General features: G+C 39.1%; 1 protein-coding gene and 1 non-coding gene across 4 annotated transcripts in view; both read left to right on the top strand.

The window, feature by feature from the left end:
- Positions 1–13,645: 13,645 nt before the first annotated feature.
- On the top strand, positions 13,646–13,718 carry Trnar-ucg. Its single transcript has one exon. It is a non-coding gene; the product is annotated as a tRNA-Arg (tRNA).
- Positions 13,719–14,319: 601 nt separating this feature from the next.
- The window catches only part of LOC117339056 (carbohydrate sulfotransferase 15-like), a 42,709-nt gene continuing 30,988 nt past the window's right edge, over positions 14,320–26,040 (top strand). Inside the window, exon 1 of one of the 3 annotated variants that reach the window (XM_033900423.1) lies at positions 14,320–14,539. The gene's annotated coding sequence lies outside the window, so the exon portion shown is untranslated. Of the gene's footprint in view, positions 14,540–16,270; positions 16,471–21,237; positions 21,363–26,040 lie in introns of those variants that run through there. The other 2 variants (XM_033900422.1, XM_033900424.1) reach the window with 2 other exon arrangements.

Here is a 26,040-nt window from a genome sequence, read left to right as displayed (position 1 = left end):
AAATCGAGCTATAATAGTTACAACCGTACTGTAAAATAGGATATAGTATGCTGAGATGTTGTTTGTGTTTCTTTTTCTTTTCTGTTTTTCCCCTCTTGGTGTAAACGTTATTTCGTTTCTTTTAATAGAGTATATGACAACATTTATGTAACAACAAACAGAAGCAGGATATGGAAACAAGCTTGAAAGCTTATACTAGTCCACTTCCTTCAATTGGAATTTACAGTATTGAGATGGACAGCAATAAACGAAATCTGAGAAAGAGAGATACCGTTTTATAAATTGGCAAGTTCTTCTTATAATATCAATTTTTTTAGCCGACAAAATGAATATAAGATTTTCATCTGCTGAGATATTGAATTTCAATTTATCGAGATATATTTCTCTAACTTGATCGTGTATACAGAAAAAGTGGTTTCGTTTTCAATAACTTTATAAATACAGACTCTTAAGTGTCTTCGTTTTGTGCTCACCGAGTCTAAACTTGTTAGATAGACGTCGCTAATGCTATATAGATATGGTTCCAGTGGGAATTTACATAACAAACCTATGAGCAGTGCTCGGCGGGGGTCTTTATAAGACGAAAATGTAATATGCATTTTAAATGTGTTGACAAGCTCAGTATTTATGGAGAACTGACGGTCTTTCCGGAAGCTGACATACAGATCAAACTTCCGGTATAACACAGGTAGAGGGTAGTGTTACTCTATGTCACACTAGGTTTCATAGATCTCAACACGAATACATATAATAGAGGAACTACCTTTGTATCCGGCAGCTGTTCAATATCTTGTTTGTTTACGGAAATGAGTCAATGAATAAATGATATTTGTAATGTGGGGATACCTTAAGATACGTACACGACTGCACGTGACCTGGTGCGGGGAGAAAGTTGGTTATCGATGTTGCTATGGACATTGTAAGCCAACTTAGCAACCAAACATCATATATTAAACACTAACAATAACAACATAAAAAACGTGTGTGTTGAGTTTATCGTCCGGTTAACAGGTGGAGCATTTTGAGGCGGGCCCTATTGTAGTAGCTTGTGGATACCTCAATGAACAACATACGGGAGTTCCGTCGCATCCAGAGCCATTGGAGTATCATGCCTAAGGGATATAACCATGTTAGCCAATTATCAGCTTCCTTAGAAACACAAACCCCCATCCCCACCCCAACGACCTCCCCGTCCCCTGCCCCACCCCACTGGACAACGGACCACAGACATTGAGCGAACTGATCAGCCCGCCACCTGATAGTTGTGAACTACAATGTATATATGCACAATTAAATAACAACAACAACAACACACACCATGGCAAACAGAACACATAGTTTGATTATCTGTTTCCATATATTGATATTGATTTTGTCATGACCTTCCCTATGAATGACTAACAGAATCTCCGCCTACCTTGAAGGCGTTATAGAGAAATCTACCACCAGAAGGATGGTGTTCCAGGTCGTTAAACCCGAGGCTACACAATCTAGGATAGCATCTCCCAGCACAATATTTTAATTACGCAGAAACAAGTTGCTCAAAATTAATATTAAGAGATATCACACCCTACGGGTAGACAGAGATATCACACCCTTGGGGGTGACAGAGATATCACATCCTAGGGGGTGACAGAGATATCACACCCTAGGGGTTGACAGAGATATCACACCCTAGGGGTTGACAGAGATATCACACCTAGGGGGTGACAAAGATATCACATCTAGGGGTTGACAGAGATATCACACCTAGGGGTTGACAGAGATATCACACCCTAGGGGTGACAGAGATATCACACTCTTGGGGGTGACAGAGATATCACATCCTAGGGGGTGACAGAGATATCACACCCTAGGGGTTGACAGAGATATCACACCCTAGGGGTGACAGAGATACCACACCCTAGGGTTGACAGAGATATCACACCCTAGGGGTGACAGAGATATCACACCCTAGGGAATGACAAAGATATCACACCTAGGGGGTGACAGAGATACCACACCTAGGGGGTGACAGAGATACCACACCCTAGGGTTGACAGAGATATCACACCCTAGGGGTGACAGAGATATCACACCCTAGGGTTGACAGAGATATCACATCCAAGGGGTGACAGAGATATCACACCCTAGGGGGTGACAAAGATATCACACCTAGGGGGTGACAGAGATATCATTCCCTAGGGGTGACAGAGATATCACACCCTAGGGGTTGACAGAGATATCACACCCTAGGGGTTGACAAAGATATCACACCCTAGGGTTGACAGAGATATCACACCCTAGGGGTGACAGAGATATCACACCCTTGAGGGTGACAGAGATACCACACCGTAGGGGTGACAGAGATATCACACCCTAGGGGTGACAGAGATATCACACCCTAGGGGTTGACAGAGATATCACACCCTAGGGGTTGACAGAGATATCATTCCCTAGGGGTGACAGAGATATCACACCCTAGGGGTTGACAGAGATATCACACCCTAGGGGTTGACAAAGATATCACATCTAGGGGTTGACAGAGATATCACATCCAAGGGGTGACAGAGATATCACACCCTAGGGGTTGACAGAGATATCACACCCTAGGGTTGACAGAGATATCACACCCTAGGGGTGACAGAGATATCACACCCTTGAGGGTGACAGAGATACCACACCGTAGGGGTGACAGAGATATCACACCCTAGGGGTGACAGAGATATCACACCCTAGGGGTTGACAGAGATATCACACCCTAGGGGTGACAGAGATATCACACCCCAGGGGTTGACAAAGATATCACACCTAGGGGGTGACAGAGATATCACACCCTAGGGTTGACAGAGATACCACACCCTAGGGTTGACAGAGATATCACACCCTAGGGGTGACAGAGATATCACACCCTAGGGGTTGACAGAGATATCACACCCTAGGGTTGACAGAGATATCACACCCTAGGGGTGACAGAGATATCACACCCTTGAGGGTGACAGAGATACCACACCGTAGGGGTGACAGAGATATCACACCCTAGGGGTGACAGAGATATCACACCCTAGGGGTTGACAGAGATATCACACCCTAGGGGTGACAGAGATATCACACCCTAGGGGTGACAGAGATATCACACTCTAGGGGGTGACAGAGATATCACACCCTAGGGGGTGACAGAGATATCACACCCTAGGGGTTGAAAGAGATATCACACCCTAGGGTTGACAGAGATATCACACCCTAGGGGTGACAGAGATATCACACCCTAGGGGTGACAGAGATATCACACCCTTGCGGGTGACAGAGATACCACACCATAGGGTAATCCGAACGGTTCTGATGTTAATATCGCCTTTCAAGCTGCCTTGTGGCGATTTAACATCAGAACTCGACCCATACAGAAAACGAGCAATTTTACGATATATTTAGTGAACAATGACCAGTGAGCAATACATGTATGTAAGCTAATAAAATTTATCTTACCTTTTAATTGATGTATACCTTTTATGTGTCAGATTGAGGGAAAATGGAGTAAATGTTGGTCAAACGCCGACCTGAGGGTAGGTCGGAAAAATTGCTCATTTTCTGTATGTAAGAAGTTCTGACGTATCTACTTAGTAAGATCGTCAGAAAATTCGGACTAACCATAGGGGTGAGAGAGATATCACATCTAGGGGTTGACAGAGATATCACACCCTAGGGGTTGACAGAGATATCACACCATAGGGGTGACATAGATATCACACCATAGGGGTGACATAGATATCACATCTAGGGGTGACATAGATATCACACCCTAGGGGTTGACAGAGATATCACAGCCTAGGGGTTGACAGAGATATCACAACCTAGGGGTTGACAGAGATATCACAACCTAGGGGTGACAGGGATATCACACCATAGAGGTTGACAGAGAGATATCACACCCTAGGGGTTGAAAGAGATATCACACCCTAGGGTTGACAGAGATATCACACCCTAGGGGTGACAGAGATATCACACCCTTGAGGGTGACAGAGATACCACACCATAGGGTAATCCGAACGGTTCTGATGTTAATATCGCCTTTCAAGCTGCCTTGTGGCGATTTAACATCAGAACTCGACCCATACAGAAAACGAGCAATTTTACGATATATTTAGTGAACAATGACCAGTGAGCAATATATGTATGTAAGCTAATAAAATTTATCTTACCTTTTAATTGATGTATACCTTTTATGTGTCAGATTGAGGGAAAATGGAGTAAATGTTGGTCAAACGCCGACCTGAGGGTAGGTCGGAAAAATTGCTCATTTTCTGTATGTAAGAAGTTCTGACGTATCTACTTAGTAAGATCGTCAGAAAATTCGGACTAACCATAGGAGTGAGAGAAATATCACATCTAGAGGTTGACAGAGATATCACACCCTAGGGGTTGACAGAGATATCACACCATAGGGGTGACATAGATATCACACCATAGGGGTGACATAGATATCACATCTAGGGGTGACATAGATATCACACCCTAGGGGTTGACAGAGATATCACAGCCTAGGGGTTGACAGAGATATCACAACCTAGGGGTTGACAGAGATATCACAACCTAGGGGTGACAGGGATATCACACCATAGAGGTTGACAGAGAGATATCACACCCTAGGGGTTGACAGATATATCACACCCATTAGGGGTTGACAGAGATATCACACTCTAGGGGTTGACAGAGATATCACACCCTAGGGGTTGACAGATATATCACAGCCTAGGGGTTGACAGAGATATCACACCATAGGGGTGACATAGATATCACACCATAGGGGTGACATAGATATCACATCTAGGGGTGACATAGATATCACACCCTAGGGGTTGACAGAGATATCACACCCTAGGGGTTGACAGAGATATCACAACCTAGGGGTTGACAGAGATATCACAACCTAGGGGTGACAGGGATATCACACCATAGAGGTTGACAGAGAGATATCACACCCTAGGGGTTGACAGAGATATCACACCCATTAGGGGTTGACAAAGATATCACATCCTAGGGGTTGACAGATATATCACACCCATTAGGGATTGACAGAGATATCACACTCTAGGGGTTGACAGAGATATCACACCCTAGAGGTTGACAGAGATATCACAGCCTAGGGGTTGACAGAGATATCACAACGTAGGGGTTGACAGAGATATCACAGCCTAGGGGTTGACAGATATATCACACCCATTAGGGGTTGACAGAGATATCACACCCTAGGGGTGACAGAGATATCACACCCTAGGGGTTGACAGAGATATCAAACCCTAGGGGTTGACAGAGATATCATACCCTTGGGGTTGACAGAGATATCACATCCTAGGGGTTGACAGATATATCACACCCATTAGGGGTTGACAGAGATATCACACTCTAGGGGTTGACAGAGATATCACACCCTAGGGGTTGACAGAGATATCACAGCCTAGGGGTTGACAGAGATATCACAACCTAGGGGTTGACAGAGATATCACAGCCTAGAGGTTGACAGATATATCACACCCATTAGGGGTTGACAGAGATATCACACCCTAGGGGGTGACAGAGATATCACACCCTAGGGGTTGACAGAGATATCAAACCCTAGGGGTTGACAGAGATATCACATCCTAGGGGTGACAGAGTATCACACCCTAGGGTTGACAGAGATACATGTATCACACCCTAGGGGTTGACAGAGATATCACACCCTAAGGAGTGACAGAGATATCACACCCTAGGAGTTGACAGAGATATCACAGCCTAGGGTTGACAGAGATATCACACTCTAGGAGTTGACAGAGATATCACACCCTAGGGGTTGACAGAGATATCACATCCTAGAGGGTGACAGAGATATCACATCCTAGGGGTTGACAGAGATATCACATCCTAGGGGTTGACAGAGATATCACAGCCTAGGGATGACAGAGATATCACAGCCTAGGGATGACAGAGATATCACACCCTAGGGGTTGACAGAGATATCACACCCTAGGGATGACAGAGATATCACACCCTAGGGGTGACAGAGATATCACACCCTAGGGGTGACAGAGATATCACATCCTAGGGGTTGACAGAGATATCACACCATAGGGGTTGACAGAGATATCACACCCTAGGGGTGACAGAGATATCACACCCTAGGGGTGACAGAGATATCACACCTAGGGGGTGACAGAGATATCACAACCTAGGGGTTGACAGAGATATCACACCCTAGGGGTGACAGAGATATCACACCCTAGGGGTTTACAGAGATATCACATCCTAGGGGTGACAGAGATATCACATCCTAGGGGTTGACAGAGATATCACAGCCTAGGGATGACAGAGATTTCTCTCGCAGTTCTCCGACTAATCTCCAATGTTAGAGAGAGATTTTTCTGTCAACCCCTAGGGTATGACAGATTGTACGCGGAAACCTTCTGAACCGGAAATACTTATGACACTACTTTTTGAGTGACGTCACTATGGTTTCTGCGTTGTTATTTAATGTTAAATATGCGTAAGAGACACACAGTTTTCAAGCCTCGGGTTGGACATTCATAACGCCGGTGGAAAATGAAAACCTTCAATGAGATACACTGTACATGTAAGTCAGTGCGAAGTCATATCATAGGGTCTCTCTAATGAGCGAATCCAGCTTCTTGGCTGACTATAGCTACGTTTGGTTCATGAAGTTAAACTACAATGTATGACTACATGCATTTTGCATTGCGTAAATTTCGTCTTTGACTTTAAACATATTTTATTGTCTAAACAAGAACAATAGGATTAGGCACAAGTTATTACAACTTATGAAGCCTTCTCCACTCAACATGTTAATATTTACAGGTAATGACATAGGTATAATATATAGTAAATCATGTAACATTTAGGAGGAAAAATGGATAATTTAACATACAATGTACATTTACATAATAAAGAGATACAAGTATATATATTCAAAATCTTCTGCTGGACTTTATGAAAGACTGCACATATCCAAATACATAACTATTCACTTCCAAAGCCAAGTTTTCATTACCATATAATAACAAATTTAAATTTACATGTATATTTAAATCATTAAAATATTGGAACATTTCAGCACGAGCAGTTGCATATATTGGACATTCAAAAAAGAAATGATGCACATTTTCACAAATGTTACCACAGTTTACACAAATAGAGTCCTCTGCCAAATTTACACGAAAAAGATCATCCTTAAGAGAACTACACTTATATCTTAATTTTGTATGTATTATATTAAACTTTCTTTCACCATAATTATAGTAGCAAGGCAGACTAGTAGAAATAGGTTGAGAGAGAGCTAGTTTGAAAGAAGAAAGAGAAAGGGATTTAACATTGTCGTCTAAATTGTTCCAGTTTCTTAAAGTAGAGGGAAAGAAGGAGTTTATTGTAGAAGAGAGTCTGTAATTTGGAATTCTGAAATTGTCCTTATTTCTTAAAGGGTAAGGGTTATTATTGCCCACTGAAGGAGGTAATAAGTTAGATAGATAACTTGGAGTAATATTATTTTTTATTTTATAAAGTAATTGAAGATTTCTTTAAGCTCTTCTGTCTGAAAGTGGTTCCAAAGATGTTTCAAAATATAAAAATTCTTTTCTTGTATAAGATGGTAGACCAGTTATTATTCTAGCTGCTTCAAGCTGAGCCCGCTCTAACTTTTCTGAGTCAGCTTGAGAGCATCCGTCCCAAACCTCACATGCATATTCCAGAACAGGTAAAATAAATGACTTATAAATTCTTAAAAGAGCATCACGCTTTAACATATATTTAATTTTCCTTAAAAAAATTATTTTTTTCATTACTGATTTGTATATCTCATCAATGTGGTCAGACCATTTAGCATTTGAATTAAATATGACTCCAAGATGTCTATGTAAACTACTAAAATTTAAAAAGGTTCCATCAAAAATTAAATCAAGATTTTCTTCAATATTGTCGGAGTTTGATATAAAAATCATCTCAGTTTTATTTGGATTAAAAGAAACAAGCCAAGTTTTTGCCCACTGATTTAATTTTTCTAAATCTCTTTTTAAAACTAATTCAATTTCTCGGCATGAAGAAGACGACTTTATAAGAGAAGTGTCATCAGCAAATAAACGTGCTGTTGACTCAAGTTCATCAGCTATGTCATTAATATATATTAAAAAAAGAGGAGGTCCTAGAATTGAGCCCTGGGGAACTCCAGCCATTATCATACCAGCATCAGAAGATGAACTGTTAATATATACTTTTTGTTGTCTGTTACATAAATAGTTTTCTATCCAGGACAAGAGGTTACCTGAAATATCATATGAATTTAACTTTGTTAGGAGACCTTTGTGCCAGACTCTGTCAAAGGCTTTCGAAATGTCACAGAAAATCATACAAGTATGTTTCTTTTCTTCTAGATTTAGACCAATGTTATGATAAATTTCAATTAGTTGGTATACTGCTGAATTTCCAGGCATAAATCCTGCTTGAAACCGATAAAATAATGCATTTTCAAAAAAATAATTATACAAGTGCTTAAAAATAACCCTTTCTAACACTTTCCCAAGAGTAGAGAGAAGAGATATGGGACGATAATTTGATATAGAATGCCTATCTCCTTTTTTAAAGAGGGGCATAACTTTAGCTATTTCGTCACTCGGACTTCACTGTCGACACTGTATTTATCGACACGCTGCCATATCCGACACTTGAACTCGGCCCTATACTGTGTTACTCTGATCTATCCGAGCTACTTCCCTCCGTTTCACTGCAACAAAATATGGTGGCTGCTGATTATCGTTTTGGCGCACCAAAGCGATATTTATTGGATAAACCTTGCCGTGACGCTTTTTAAAGCGCGACAACACGCCATTGTGTACACGCTAATTAAATAATGAGCGTTTTCAAAAACGGTCGTGTTGGCGCTTCTTCCTTGTCGCGTGCTGCTGCCTTGTCGCGGTTTAAAGACGCGATCAGACGACATTTTATCTATCAAATATCGCTTTGGCGCCGTTTCAGAACGCGCAAGAGCGACAACGTGCTAATACGGGATGGCCGTTATAAACAACAACAACAACAACAACAACAACAACAACAACAACAACATCGACGACGACGACAGCAGCAGCAGCAGCAACAACAACAACAAGAAGACCTTGTATACACGTGTAGATTACTGTTCGGGAAGCAATTTTTGTTTCACCTTGATGTAAACAGTGTATTACATAATATGTAGTAGTATTGCTTCACAGGTAAGATCTTTGAAAACGTTCATTTATTGATGTACAGGTGTAAATTATTGATGGAGACTGTGAACACGTATAGGGAAGATCGATAATCTATTCCGCCGCCAATGTTTACTCCGAACCACTGCCTTAGAGGTACACATGATGATAATCATAGAATTCATTGCCGAGAGAGAGATATTCTGATACCTGATTCCCGACCGTTTCTAATGTTTTCCCGTACATAGGTCTGGTTGGGTGTATCAATATTAATCAAAACTAATGTGAGGGTGTCATGGTCTGTCGAAACATAACCAAACCACATCCTGGTCCTCATAAGTATAGGTATACATGTACCAACTAGCATACCAAATAAACAACGCAACACAAATAAAAACAAAAACAAGATGCCGAAAGGGCCTACATCGCTCACTTCGTCCAATAAAATGTATGCTTTGTTACCTTTCGAACCAACAACAGATGATATATCACGCTTTTTATTTTACACTCTAGCATACTTGTTGGAAAACTTTACCGTTTGACTAGAGGAATTCCAAAGTCTAAACAAATGGAGTTTATCTTGCCATTGAATATGGGTCAAGACTATTCTTATAACAAACTTTGCTGAGCTTCATACTTGCAGTATACTGGTCAAATATTGTGACTTTATTTTTTCTAATAAGAAACGTTGCTTGTGTGATTTACATTGCAATATATCTAGTTATACCGTAAAATATGGGTCAAAGTTCACAATGTAATATAACTAGTTTAAAACTAAAATATGGGTCAAAGTTCACAATGTACTGTGATATAACAAGGTTAACCGTAAAATATGGTTCAAAGTTCACAATGTAATATAACTAGATTAAACATAATAGATGGGTCAAAGTATTTTCCAAAACCTTTGTTGAACTTCGTCCAGCTAAATTTCGATCAATCTGTAGAAGCCGTTTGAGACGTCAAATATAAGTCAAGGTCACAAAATTTCACAAACTTTCTTAAATTTTATCTCACAGAATTTCTAGCTCAGTGGCATATGACTCGAGATATATGTGTTAGTTTGTAACACCTCAAGTTTATGTAGAGCGCCATTTATCACATCCACAACTGTATCATAATTGAACGTGATTCATTGTTTACCAAAATAACAAACGGCTGTATATGTTATTGGCTGGCTAGGAGAAATGTGTACATTGTGTTGAACGCGAGATATTAATCTGACACATATGTAAACAAAGGTCTGGACACGGGGACTGTGGGAATTCCTTTGTTATAGGGTGTGTGATCATTTAATGTACGAAAAGCAATGTTACATTTTTGTATGGCGTAAATAATATTGCAATAACGCACACAATCGTATCTTATGCCTTTGCTGAAATTTGTGACAATAAGATTAGTAGGAAATTTGTGACAATAAGATTAGTAGGAAATTTGTGGCAGTAAATGTGTGTGTTCGTGTGGTATAGTGGTAACACATCCACCTCTCACCTAGGCGGTCGGGGTTCGATTCCCCGATCGGACGTGAAAAGGTTGGGGTCACCTGTCGGACTATGTGGGGTTTTTTCCGGGTACTCCGGTTTACTCCCGCAGTAAGACCCCTCGTACGCTTCCATCCGGGCCAACAGGCGTGATTAATATAAGTTAATATAACTTGTTTCGCAATTGTTGTAAAATAAACAAAGTTTCCATTTTCAGCAAAGAAAATTATTTCAGCCAGAAGAAAATGATTTCTTGTCGAAATGTCACGTAAGCGAACAATTGGTCCCCAGAGTACAATGAAATGTATAAAGGTCCATTTACAGTCACGTGGACTCAGGCAGTAGGTACATGTATATAATTGATCTTACTTTCAGAAATAATTGATGAAAGTTTCCTGAGCCAGAGAATACACATATAGGTAAATGTAGCAAGAATTTCTTGGATAACCATGTCCTGTGTCCAGTTTTATTCATGTGGATTCGTTAACTATATCCAATACAAAAATAAGTAAATCTATAAGAAAAAAAACTACTAGAATGTATATAATTCGATAACCACATACCAGTCCCAAAGATAGTATCCGCCATGTACACCTGTATATACCTGATGATACTTTTCTTACTTTAGATGACTCTGAAAAGTTTTATCTGAATCAATTACTGAATTAAATATATTTGCAATAAAGTTCTGGTTTGAAGATCAATGCAAATAAAACTCAAGTAATTTGGATTGGAAGTAAAAAATAAAGTTAAGATACTTACTTACCAAATCTAGATCTAAAGTGGGACTCAGCCCAATTTACACTTCCTGGAATAGAATTTGATGTGGATCTACATAAAATTCCCAAACTCAATTATGACAAGAAATTAGTAAAGCTCAAAGGAATCATTACCACTTGGAGTAGAAGAAATCTTACACCAATTGGTAGAATTCAGATAATAAAATCTTTGCCGATATCCCAGTTCAACCACTTGTTTATCTCTTTATTAAATCCTGATTTGAATTTTATTAACAAGTCAAACACAATACTTTCATAATTTCCTATGGAACAGTAAATCTGATAAAATCATAAGAGATGTTGTAATAAAAATCTGTGAAGAAGGGGGATTGAAAATGGTAAATATAAGAGCTTTCGTTGATACCTTGCAGTTATCTTGGATCAGACAATTAATAAAGACTTCCTGTTAATGACAGATGTCCCTTAAAACATCTGTTGATATTGATTTACTACTTAATTGTGGACATGATTACTTATGTAAATGTATGAACAATTGCAAGAACCAGTTTTGGAAAGATGTATTTGCTTCATGGAGAAGGCTAAATTCAATTAAAGGGGAACAAGTACTGACATTAGGAAAATCATCTCTCGGGTATAATCCTGAATTCAAAGTAGTTCAATCTATCCTCTATAGTGACTGGTATAAGACAGGAGTAGTAATTTTAGGCAATCTTTTGAATGACCCTATTGATAAAACCTTTTTTTTTCACTTTTCAAGAATTTGTTCAGAAGTACATGTATCATGTAAATGCTAACTTACTTCAATATTATGGCTTGTTGACATCTATTAGAAAATTCGTTGAGAAAAACACTGCTCCAATTCACAGAGTGTTTTTCCCATACATACCCACAAATATTGAAATATTAAAAAAAAAATTCTAAAGCAGTAAAGGATACAATTGTTGTATGTATAATATTAATAATTAATTTTATTAAAGCTAAAATAGTTCCAACAGGATGATTAAAGTGCGGACATGTTCTAGCATAATTTGATAACAAAATATGGGTAAAAATATTTTCATTACCGTTCCAGGTAACTGAAAATACAAAATTAATATGGTTTCAGTTTCGTGTGAATCATTTTGTATTAACAACAAACAGCATGCTTTTTAAAGCAAATATTGTTCCAACACCGTTATGTATACTATGTTTTAAAGAAAGAGAAACACTTATTCACAGTATATGGGAATGCCAAGAAGTTCAAAAATTACTGAAAAGCTTTGAAGTACTATTAAATATACTAGGCTATGCCATTCTCATTGAATAGAACTTCTTACATATTTGGAATGCTAAATCCAACTTGTGCAAATGCTAGAGTTGATGATGAAATGATTTTACTTGTTAAACAATATATAGAAGCAGATGTCTTCATAACTCTCTTCTTTTAGGAGCTATGGTTCATACAATCAGGGATAATTACCAAACACAGAAACATTTATCAAGAAGAAAAGGTTGGACTGAATCTGATTTTTTTTTACAGAGAACGGACAAATACATGGGTTTAGTAGCTTTACATTATTAGATATTACCGATGATAGAATTACCTCTCACTACAGGAAGAGGGAAGCAATACGGTTAGGTGAGGTAACCTCGCCAGCCAATACATTGTCTGGAATCTATACTGTAGTTGAGAGGTAAACTGTATGTCCATTCTAAACGATACAGTGATATATAGACTATTCCATCTTAATCTCTAGACATGAGTGCTCGGTTTGTCGAATGGAGGGCGGCATATTGTTTTCCTCTCAGAGCTACATGTATGTCTTTGAACAATAAAATAACTGAACATAAAACAACACCTTGTGTAATTGTCTGACCCTAGTAATAAAAACATCTTGAATCTCGATCTCCATTGTCTGTTGTACTGTAGACATGCCGTAGTTAGCAATATCCAGTAGATTGAGACCAGACTGCGATGTTCTGTAAGGGATGGTTATGTAAGAGTTGTCTCCCGTCGTCCATTAAGTGTTAAGGACACTCAGTTTTGTCACCGCATACATTTACAAAGTAATCGATTTTAACAATGAGTAACGTTGTTAAAGATGTGTATTAAAGCTCTTTAAAATTATACAATTAAGTAGCCATTAACCTATCGTTCGGAATACACTTTTATATAATGTAGAGTGTATGGGGTTTGTCAGAATATCTTTCTTGATTGTGGTTTTAAAATGTTTCTATGAAAGTAATGGACCGCGTGGCCTAATGGATAAGGCGTCCGACTTCGAATCGGAAGATTGCGAGTTCGAGTCTCGTCGTGGTCGGACCAAATTTTTTTCTTTCTTTTTCCACGATCCCTGTGGTATTTGTTCTCTCGCTCCCTCCCTCTCTCTCTCTATATTGTTTTTCGTTTTCATAAAACGCATAATAATATATAGACTTTTTCTTGCATCTTAATCTCTGACGTAAATTTGTATTATAGAAACGTATATATATATATCACGTTTGTGGATACATATATACTATATCAGATATGTATTTCATAAGAATTTAAAGTGTCTTACATCACATGTACACGTCATTTACATATAACATTAAAATATTCGGTGTCAAGGCATTCCCAAGAGGGAAAAAATATGTTTTAAAAATTCCCAAGAGGGACCCCCTTTTCTCAAATCCCTTATTTGTTGCAGTTCCCGTAAAATCTAGCGGTACGAGATACTCGACTAACAAGGCTGCACCTGCTATTTATATCATGACATTTTAAAAATATATACACACATTCAACCAGAGACATGTATGTACAGTGGTCGTTATCTGTGTATAGTACTGAGGTATCTGGTTCGGACTTATATATGGGGAAGTAACTACACCAAATACAAATCGGTGTAACTACACCAAATACAAACCGGTGTAACTTAGGGTGGTACATAAAAGCTTGTAAGCTGACCAAGCTTTTTAAAAACAAAACAGCAGCGGCTGTGGCGCTGTGACGCGGTAAGGTGAGCGTACCCGTTGAGTTGTTTACCTGGGTAAACCCCTTTCTTACATCAGTGGGATTTGTTTACGGAGTGGGACTCGCATGTGTGATTTACGGACAATTTAATGGCGACACATTGAAATCACATTTAACCAACGGACGATCGTAAGTATTAAATCTTTGTAGTTATATTGTTTTATGTCAATGAACATTTCGTGTACTAGTGTTGCCGTACACACATGTATACCGATTTGTAGAAACCACGTGTGTGATATCAGATCGTACGATATCAGGTGAGAATAACAAAGGACGTACACACCTGTATACCCTTATAGTCACTTCCTACTTCTACCACCGTCTGTCTATATCTAACTAGGTCTGCAATCAACCCAAGTAAATCCTACACAAATACCATCAGACATGTATTAGCCGTTTGTAAAAATATTTCTCGGGGGAATGTGTAAACACCAGGTTTGAATGGCTGTCTAAACGTGGGAACATCCCGGTGTTTAGTCACAATAAGTGCCTGGCTTAAAATTATAGGGTTTTCTGGAAATAAGAATGTTTAACAGCATCCACAGTATATAAGTGGAAGGAATAAGTAATTATCACGGAGCAACATCGTATCTATATATGGTAATTATATAACTAAATCGGAAAAAATGGGAAAAGACTTCCTCGAACATGTTTCATCGCCTGGAGACTTGTCTCACCGTGATGTATTTTCTATAAAGACTACAAAATGTACCAGTAGCAATGGACGTACACGTGTCTGGCTTCAGTCAATGATTTATTAGTCCCCTACCGGTGAAATGGATAGGGGGTAAGGTTGTGTTGGAGGGGGAGGGGCTATACGTTTCGTCCCGTCCCGTCCGTCCGCCTGTCAGTCCATCGATTCAGTCTTCCTCACTTCTCAGCCATGCTTCAAGGTGTGTTAGTATGTAACTTCAGTATGAGTACCTTCAGATCAAGGTAGAGTTTCAGGGTTTTGGGGACAACGTCAATGTTACTATATTTAGCGCGGGCCGGAAGGGGACCTGTTAGTTTCCTTTATTTCAGTGTATATGTACATGTATTAGATGTATTAGAGCATATTTCTACATTTTGTATGTACATGCGACGTTATTACCCGCAACATGTTTTGAGGCGTTTTTTTACATGTATCTTGACAAGGCGAAAGTATTTTTGTCGCATCTGTAGCAAGTCTTCATTTTGTCACTTTGTCTCACCAGGGCCATACATTGACCTGGTCTCACAGTCACATTGACGAGTATAGGTTTTCGTGCTGTCTCACGCTCGTGCGACATGGTGGATATACATGTAGCTCATCATCCTATAAAATTATACTTTGTTTCCGTGGCTATTTTGAAAGCACAATAATTGTTTTCATTATAATGTAGATATTTTTTCTCTATGCATTATCTTGTGAAAAGCTGGAACATACATGTATGTACGTCCCTATGAAAAGAGAAATAAAATTAATTTGAATTTGGTTACCTACACTATGTATGTGTCCAACACTTGTGACACACGTGTTGTCATTATCTTGTTAAATAGCGATTATAAAATGAAATATTAAGTACATTTTATCTGAGAACTTGGTCAATTCAGAGACTTGTATATCAGGGAGACTTGGTGTATACGTCTCTGGTCAATTCCAGATCAGCTATTCTTGATAAGTATCTAGATATAGCCTAAAATAACAGAACGGTAGCTCGACAGATACATACGTTAAGCTGAGCATGCGTGTGTACCGGGCTCCTGATCTGTGTGTACATGTAGTTACCACGATACCAAGTCTAATGTTTAACATTCCGTCAAAATTACAGAGGAGAATGATTTTAAGTATCTAGACATACACCGGATGTGCACGTATTGTAGAGGATGCGCAGTTGGCGTATCGAACACGTGTGGATATGAATCGGAATCTGCAGTACAATGGGATTAGTATGTACTGGCGATGACCTCACCCTGTGGTCAGTTTGATTGACCACAGGTCAGCTTGAACAGTGATTAGTTTGAGGGATTATGGCCAGCGTATCGACACGATGTAGTGACCATGTCTCGGGGAGGTCTTGGTATACTGACTGTCAGAGGTACGTACAAACTTGGAACCAGTCTAAAATCTAGGTTGGACCATATGTTCTTATATGTACTCTCCATCTCAGATACTGTATTATAACATAAGTAACGAACCTTGTATATAGGCATTGCTATTTGAGGATACCGTTAATGTACAGTCAGATCCCCCGTCAGATCCTATGCTGGGAGAAGTGTGAGAGTGGTTGGTCCAGTCACTACCATCATCGGAATCTAAACTGGCAATTAGAGCAGTGGCGTAGGAAGCGGGGGGGCAGGGGGGGCAATTGCCCCCCCCCCCCCCCACTTTTTTCAGTGGGGGGGCAAACATATCTTTTTGCCCCCCCCACTTTTTGACATCCAAAATCTAAAAAAAGGGGATAAAACGCGAATTTATATATTCATTTCGATAAATATCTGTATATTTCCGAACCGATAATGTTTTCTTGAAGGCAACGATAAAAACTTTATCTTGTACATCCGGAACATTCCGACTTTTATACTAGTATATCAATCCTCAGACCTGTGTAACAGCCTGGTAAGTCAATATTTATATCTTTATAAGAAATTTTGCTCAACTTCATCACATAGATTCAATAAGTTGATGATAATTTGTGAAGTTAATTGAGTTCATAATGAGAAAAAAGACAGAAACACAACATGAAGAAGAATGCGCGGTTTTAACGTGAATAGAGTGATACTTATTACCGACAGGTACGAGGAAATACAAAAAAAAAAAAACCGGCTCGCGCCTACGGCGCTCGCTTTATCACTAAATTACTGGCCCCCCTTTCGATTGCAGATCTACAGGGGGGCTTCGCCACCCTGGGACCCGCTGGGCGGCCCCCAGACCTCTCGCAAAAAGGAAAAAAAATCGGCTCGCGCCTACGGCGCTCGCATGATCACTTAATTACTGGACCCCCCTTTCGAAAACTCCTGGATCCGCGCCTGATCCCGAATTATTGGAAATGTACTATATTCATTTTCCGCGGAGGGCTTAGACCCCCTTGACCCCATATCAGGGCGCTGCCCTGGACCCGCTGGGCGGCCCCTCGGACCCCGCAAAAAAAAAATCGTCTCGCGCCTACGGCGCTCGCATTATTAATAAATTACTGGACCCCCCCCCCCGCCCTAGGCGGGCCTGGTGATTCACGTTTTGCTATATTTAATATATATATATTCTGATTTGCGTAAATAACTTATTTTGTACTACATAAATTATCAAAACTATCATGGGATGTTGAAATGATAATTATTGGCTAATTTTGCGGAGATGGCATACGATTTGTTTAGTGTGTAAAATTAAAGGTTAAAAAAATTTTTGCCCCCCCACTTTTTGACGACTTCCTACGCCACTGTAGAGGTAATTACCGGTACATCAAATGTCATATAGCGCGGTGGGGAAACTACGTTACAAACTTTACTGAGAGAACAACAAGATGGCGGAAACATTTCTCACTTCTCTGTAAGTTTGTCTTACTTTTTACTCGTATCCAGTGACTTCCCATTTATCGATATGGTCGAAAGTACATGGATGAATCCAAGATTCTTAAATTTGACTAGGAAAGTATTATTCATAGAATAAGTGGTTGTTTCAAAGAATATACTCGTAATTTTGACGGATGTGTTTGTCAGGACGTTGTTTCATTATAATTCATTTCGGAATATTGAGATGGAATAATATCAAAAACACATTCATTTAAACACGATTCTCTTATTTTCTAGTATTTTCTACATGAACATTATTTTGGTTGAAAAACGACAAATATTATTATTGGCATTTCTGTGTGAATTATTGCTACAATTTTACGTGATTGTCCTGACGAAAACACTGTCAAAGTTATGAGGTACCGAGAAGCGAGAGATGCATACATCGTCTTGTTCTCTTATTTGAACACTTAGAAAACATCAGTTTTAAATACTGCGGCGTCTCCTTATAATACTTTTCAAAATGATATAGGCTATACTGGCCCTAGCCTAAATCACGGACTCTATATGTTATGCTAAACAGTACATGTAGATGCCGAATGGATTTCAATTTTGTTTTCTATCAACAGTCTGGTTAACACATGACAGGGACATATTGTTACGTTGTTATTTAGGCCACTGGAATTTATTTGTATCACCGACCAGTATTACCATATACTTAGTACATAACAACTTACCATCACGAGGGCTTACGACTGCGCCGGACTGTACATAGACACCTATATATCCTCTCTTCCCGCCATCTACATGTAACTTCACACCAGAAATCGATCAGAGCTAGTTAGGCATTGTAAGGGGTGACGTTTTACACGGTACATAATATGTTATTATACGGTTTTCCATTTGGAAGGGTTTTTTCCCTATTTTTTCTTAGTTCATATTTTAGTAAATGTACCTGATAAACAACATCGTGCTGATCATTACATCAAACGTTTTGGTGATCATCAGTTCAAAGGTCAAGGTCACAAATATAAATTGAACGTTTTAAAAACAGTTTTCAACGACGCTAACTTCATGCTCATTCGTTTGATTCCATGCGCACTCAGTGTGTCGTGTAGATCATGTCAGGGCTAACCTTCTGCATGACATGCTAACAGAGAATGTGTCAAGGTCGAGGCCTCGCATTGCCCCAGGATCAGAAGTAGGTCAAACATGGAAAAATCAAATTTAAATTCTTTATCATCGCATCTCATAGAACAACGAGACGAATTAATATATATTAACTGTTAATAATTACAATAAAATGCAGCTTAATCATTATTAAGAAAATCAGTAGTCATATATGCTCGATCCCGTATATGTAAAATTAGAGGTTACACAAATTAATCAATCGCAAGGTACAGTCAATAATGATTTGAATTTCCGATATCTTGTCCAGAGTGAGTTTTTTCCCTACATGAGATATGATATTTTTATCTTCCTTCAAACAGTAACCGTTATATTTATATGGAAAGGGAATGACATCCTTATCCGATCGAATAGATTGACAGCATGACATACCAATGAGGCGCCATATTTATCTCCGGATCCCAAGCAGTGCGAAAAGCATATTCAGGTATTAACAACTTTCTAACTTGTCCGAACGACCATCGGGGGAAAATACTGTAGCTTGATGTTCTAACTTCATCATCACTACTTCAAGCATGCGTATAGGAATGGTCATATGGAGGCAATACTATTTGTTTTCAGGTATTTCATTACGTTAGTGATGGTCATCTTTGAGAAATTACTGTTTTCCGGATAATGATAATAAAAAAGAACACGAATGTAAGACTATTTATCACATTTTCAAACTACACATTCCCTGTGTTCGTTACTTGCTTGTTTTCCTCGTGTATTTGTTGTAGGGATATGTAGACGGGCCACCAGACTCGGTTCTATTTATGATCTTAATTAATATTCTAGAAATCTGAGGTCATTCTAGTGGATATATCCAGTGGATGTGGTCCTTTCATATGATAAAATGACATGGTTTCGCGGCGACCAATTTGGTGTGATTTTGACCAAATCATAGGGCATTTAGCGTTACAATCCACCACAACGTCGACAATACTCTATACACATCAGGATAAACATAACAACGTCTACAATACTCTATACACATCAGGATAAACATAACAACGTCGACAATACTCTATACACATCAGGATAAACATAACAACGTCTACAATACTCTATACACATCAGGATAAACACAACAACGTCGACAATACTCTATACACATCAGGATAAACACAACAACGTCGACAATACTCTATACACATCAGGATAAACACAACAACATTTTTGTACTCATGTTTGTAGCGACAAAAAACAACTCGATCCAGTACTTAACCCGTCTGAACCTTAATTCAAATATAAGTGCTTTGATTTAATTTACATTGCACTGCTCTTAACAATGGCGATAGATACAACACTATAAATTAGAAGTCTGGCCAGGCGACGGGGGAATTGTTAGGGTTTTTGTTTTGTTTTTGTTTACTCGTGTGGTAAATCAGCGTGCACGTATTGGTAGTGTTACAACATTATACAACTTGTGCCAATCCTCCTGCCACTGTTTTTAACAAATACATGTATCAGAAACATGTATTATATATGTTTCTGCATGTACATATGTATGTATGAGAACATTTTCGTGTGTTTGTGCCTGGAATATAGATTACATATGTTAGTACTGGTCTTTAACAAGTATTCGCTTTTTTACAGCTGGCGAGGACTCTAGAATATTAAAAGTATAAATAATACTTAGTTTGATATGTTAGTCTCTAGAAAAGTCTGATTATAGAGTCCCGAAGTTTCAAACTAGGCGGGGGGGGGGGGGGGGGGGGGGGGGGGGGGTATGGTAGGACTAGCGGTATTAAAAATAAACCAAACGTCACTCTGACGACGTATCTGATCATTACAGGCATGGCCAGCTTACGACGATGTAATTGTCAGTCCATAATTGACTGCTACTGCTGTGAATGGTCCTAACTTTGGACTGGTTTCTAAAACCGAGTCTAACCAGCAAGGATCTTAGTACACAATGTTCTCACAAACCGTTAGTTGTTGAAGTTGTACATGCCCTTGCGAGAGTTCACTTAGGTTCAAACATCCCGCTGTCCGTGAGGGACTGACCTTTCCGTGACCTCTCCTCCTCCTCCTCTCACTATAGTGTGTAAGTATTTGGCAGTGTGATTAACACCCCTACTACTACACATGTCTGCTGAGTGGCTACCACACATACAGCTGCGGTTCATGGGATAGTATTCGTTCATTCAAATAAGATGTGCTGTCCAGTAGGTACATGAGTTGCCTGCCTACAGCGTGTACGTCAATGGAAGTAGCGATGTCCGGTAGTAATGATTCACGTGTATTTCATCAAGATCACAACTCCATGGCTACCAGCAGATAGTGTACCTTGTGTGGATCTCTACCATCGGTAGGTAGTCTATATTACTCTCTTAATACTAGTGTGTGGATCAATGTTCCTCAGATTGTGTCAGTACTAATGTGTGGATCAATGTTCCTCAGATTGTGTCAGTACTAGTGTGTGGATCAATGTTCCTCAGGTTGTGTCAGTACTAGTGTGTGGATCAATGTTCCTCAGGTTGTGTCTGTACTAGTGTGTGGATCAATGTTCCTCAGACTGTCAGTACTAGTGTGTGGATCAATGTTCCTCAGATTGTGTCTGTACTAGTGTGTGGATCAATGTTCCTCAGACTGTCAGTACTAGTGTGTGGATCAATGTTCCTGAGATTATGTCAGTACTAGTGTGTGGATCAATGTTCCTCAGGTTGTGTCAGTACTAGTGTGTGGATCAATGTTCCTCAGACTGTCAGTACTAGTGTGTGGATCAATGTTCCTCAGGTTGTGTCTGTACTAGTGTGTGGATCAATGTTCCTCAGACTGTCAGTACTAGTGTGTGGATCAATGTTCCTCAGATTGTGTCAGTACTAGTGTGTGGATCAATGTTCCTCAGACTGTCAGTACTAGTGTGTGGATCAATGTTCCTGAGATTATGTCAGTACTAGTGTGTGGATCAATGTTCCTGAGATTGTTTCAGTACTAGTGTGTGGATCAATGTTCCTCAGACTGTCAGTACTAGTGTGTGGATCAATGTTCCTCAGATTGTGTCAGTACTAGTGGGTGCATCAATGTTCATCAGACTGTCAGTACTAGTGCGTGGATCAATGTTCCTCAGACTGTCAGTACTAGTGTGTGGATCAATGTTCCTGAGATTGTTTCAGTACTAGTGTGTGGATCAATGTTCCTCAGACTGTCAGTACTAGTGTGTGGATCAATGTTCCTCAGACTGTCAGTACTAGTGTGTGGATCAATGTTCCTCAGATTGTGTCAGTACTAGTGTGTGGATCAATGTTCCTCAGACTGTCTGTACTAGTGTGTGGATCAATGTTCCTCAGATTGTTTCAGTACTAGTGTGTGGATCAATGTTCCTCAGACTGTCAGTACTTGTGCGTGGATCAATGTTCCTCAGGTTGTGTCTGTACTAGTGTGTGGATCAATGTTCCTCAGACTGTCAGTACTAGTGTGTGGATCAATGTTCCTCAGGTTGTGTTAGTACTAGTGTTTGGATCAATGTTCCTCAGGTTGTGTCAGTACTAGTATGTGGATCAATGTTCCTCAGACTGTCAGTACTAGTGTGTAGATCAATGTTCCTCAGGTTGTGTCAGTACTAGTGTGTGGATCAATGTTCCTCAGATTGTGTCAGTACTAGTGTGTGGATCAATGTTCCTCAGACTGTCAGTACTAGTGTGTGGATCAATGTTCCTCAGATTATGTCAGTACTAGTGTGTGGATCAATGTTCCTGAGATTGTTTCAGTACTAGTGTGTGGATCAATGTTCCTCAGACTGTCAGTACTAGTGTGTGGATCAATGTTCCTCAGACTGTCAGTACTAGTGTGTGGATCAATGTTCCTGAGATTGTTTCAGTACTAGTGTGTGGATCAATGTTCCTCAGACTGTCAGTACTAGTGTGTGGATCAATGTTCCTCAGACTGTCAGTACTAGTGTGTGGATCAATGTTCCTCAGATTGTGTCAGTACTAGTGTGTGGATCAATGTTCCTCAGACTGTCTGTACTAGTGTGTGGATCAATGTTCCTCAGACTGTCAGTATTAGTGTGTGGATCAATGTTCCTCAGATTGTGTCAGTACTAGTGTGTGGATCAATGTTCCTCAGACTGTCGGTACTAGTGTGTGGATCAATGTTCCTCAGATTGTGTCAGTACTAGTGTGTGGATCAATGTTCCTCAGACTGTGTCGGTACTAGTGTGTGGATCAATGTTCCTCAGACTGTCAGTACTAGTGTGTGGATCAATGTTCCTCAGATTGTGTCAGTACTAGTGTGTGGATCAATGTTCCTCAGACTGTTAGTACTAGTGTAAGAACGCCTCAGACATGACAATGAGCCACAGTAGATATCCTCATCCATCTGCCCCTTTGACAAACACTAATTACGTCTACCACTACAGTGGCCGTCCCCACACACTACATGTAGACATGTACCGACAAACATTGATCCTTAAGAACATATTAACTACATGTATACAGTTAGCCTTGGATTAGATCTCAAAGCATTTTATCTTTACTTTACCCGTGTGTTCTTCAGAGTACCTTCTACTTTGATCTATAGGCCAACAATGTATTGGTTTTGTACGTATGGTATACACTATCATAGAAGTCCACACTTCCTACTTGACCATTTGCCTTTGAAATAAAGACCCTGGATATGGCGCCGGCTGCTATAGATAATGACGTTTTCGATTGGATACATATTCAAATGCATGCATCCCTTTTGTTTACATGTATGTCATTTAAGACAATACTTCACCAGTACCACCTGTTTATATTGGTAACTTGACTACGTCTGTTCTCTTGTTGGGAGACAATAAGGATACAATGACGAGAAACATTTCTGACGTCAGCTCCAGTTGAATGAAATCCTCGCCAACAAGCATACCGGAAGTTGACAAATTATTTTGAACCCATGATGTACATATTTACGTATGCTGTGGTCGCGGTGAAGTATTTTGTTTGTGATATTTTTGAAACTTAGATAACTTGGGACAATGAAATAAATGTTCTTCATTGACGAACTTTGTCACACACGGGACAACAAATGTTACATCGAAAGGTAATCATATAATAGACACGATATAATATTGATATCTTATCTTTGCAACCCATGTAGGTCAGGCGTTCTATATACATTTGTATATTAAATAAATTAATCGTCATCATAATTATATATAAATAAATATATACGTATGTTAATATACATACATATTCAGTATATAAACTAGGGTTTGGTCGATACATTTAGACTGCGATTTTTGAATATTTAGGTCAACACTATTCATCAACCATATATATTTGTCAGGTGGTCGATAATATAGCAATTGATTGAAATCAGAATCCAGCGTCATCTGATTTTATTCGATTGTCTCCCATTTTATAACTTGATTAGATTAGTAAATGAAAGACAGGTTTCGCCCAATCTAATCAAAATCGGATGTACATTTGCACTACGCTGTAGAATATAAATACATCTGATATTAATTAGATTGGGTTTCGCCTGGCTTCTTCCTTCGTGGGTCCCTGTTGGTATCATCTAAAATATTCCACCGCTTAAATTGATTACCGCCTTCTCAAGATTCAAGATTTTCATTAACACTAAATAACTCCAATGTGTGAAACAAGATACATGTATCACGGTAATGGACAGTTTGGTACAGATCATAAGGGGCCGCGGTGGCCGAGTGGTTAAGGTGTCCCGACACTTTAACACTAGCCCTCCACCTCTGGGTTACGAGTTCGAAACCTACGTGGGGCAGTTGCCAGGTACTGACCGTAGGCCGGTGGTTTTTCTCCGGCTTTCCTCCACCTCCAAAACCTGGCACGTCCTTAAATGACCCTGGCTGTTAATAGGACGTTAAACAAAAACAAACAAAACAAACAAAGGTACAGATCATGTACACTGTATAGAGTTATATAATATCACTAGACAACTTGGTCTTCAGAACCGAAAATATAGTTATATAATATTAGAAAGCTTAGTCCTCAGAACCCGAAAATATAGAGTTATATAATATTAGAAAGCTTAGTCCTCAGAACCCGAAAATATAGAGTTATATAATATCATTAGACAGCTTGGTCCTCAGAACCCGAACATTATTTTTAGTTTTGAGCGAGTGTCTTCTCCAGAAGACAAAGTAAAATGTAGAGTCTCGTGAGTCTATTCACATCACATGTAGTAAAAAAAAACATGTGAACTGTGTGTTACTGTAACACCACCGGATGACGTGATCTGTCACGCCATAGTTACACATTTAAGTGTCATATATTTTAAGGTTGATATCCCAGCTCGAACCCTCTTAATATGAGAGAGTGATGGTATTAAAAACGGGAAGTTATATAGCTGTAAATTAATAACCTTCATTTCACAACACTATAAACGTATTGTGATAGCTGTTCCTTTTAAAGAAATGTTTAAATCTTTTTAATGCCACATTTATGACAAACCCATTGGGTGATCAAAGACGCTCTGCGATATAGTCATGCAGTAGTACAAATGCATTTTATATGCGTGATATAATGATTAGTTTCATGTTTTGAGAAAACACATTTTTTTTCTCAAGATAGGCAAGGTTTCTTATCTAATATAATGTCCGGTGTGTGTCTATTAAATCCACGGCCCTTTTATCTCTCAGGTTCAAAATAAGTAAGGGGCGGAACTCGGGAGTACATGTACGGGAGAAAATTAACCCTATAACATGACGATGTTAGCAATATTAATATTACCCTGCGTTGTAAGACCACTAGATACTTGAAGGAGGGATTCATTGAAAAACACACACACACAAATAGATAAATATGTTTGATACTAAAAAAACAAAACAAAACAAGAAATATCTTTAAAAAAGATAAACGTCATTTTTTAATGCTAAAATGTAAAACTGCTGGTGAAATAAATTAACGAACTAATGCGTTTCAGCACGGATAACAAAATTATATCAGTTTGAATCATTTTTGGTGATAATAAGACTGCATTTGAATCAGGAATATAATTTCATTAATGTGTCATTTGAAAAGGTACAT

This window comes from Pecten maximus, chromosome 12 (genome assembly GCF_902652985.1).
Source record: "Pecten maximus chromosome 12, xPecMax1.1, whole genome shotgun sequence".
In the NCBI taxonomy this organism is placed as follows: Eukaryota; Metazoa; Mollusca; class Bivalvia; order Pectinida; family Pectinidae; genus Pecten; species Pecten maximus.
Note: the sequence above shows the minus strand (reverse complement) of the source record. Positions and strands in the feature narration are given on the sequence as shown.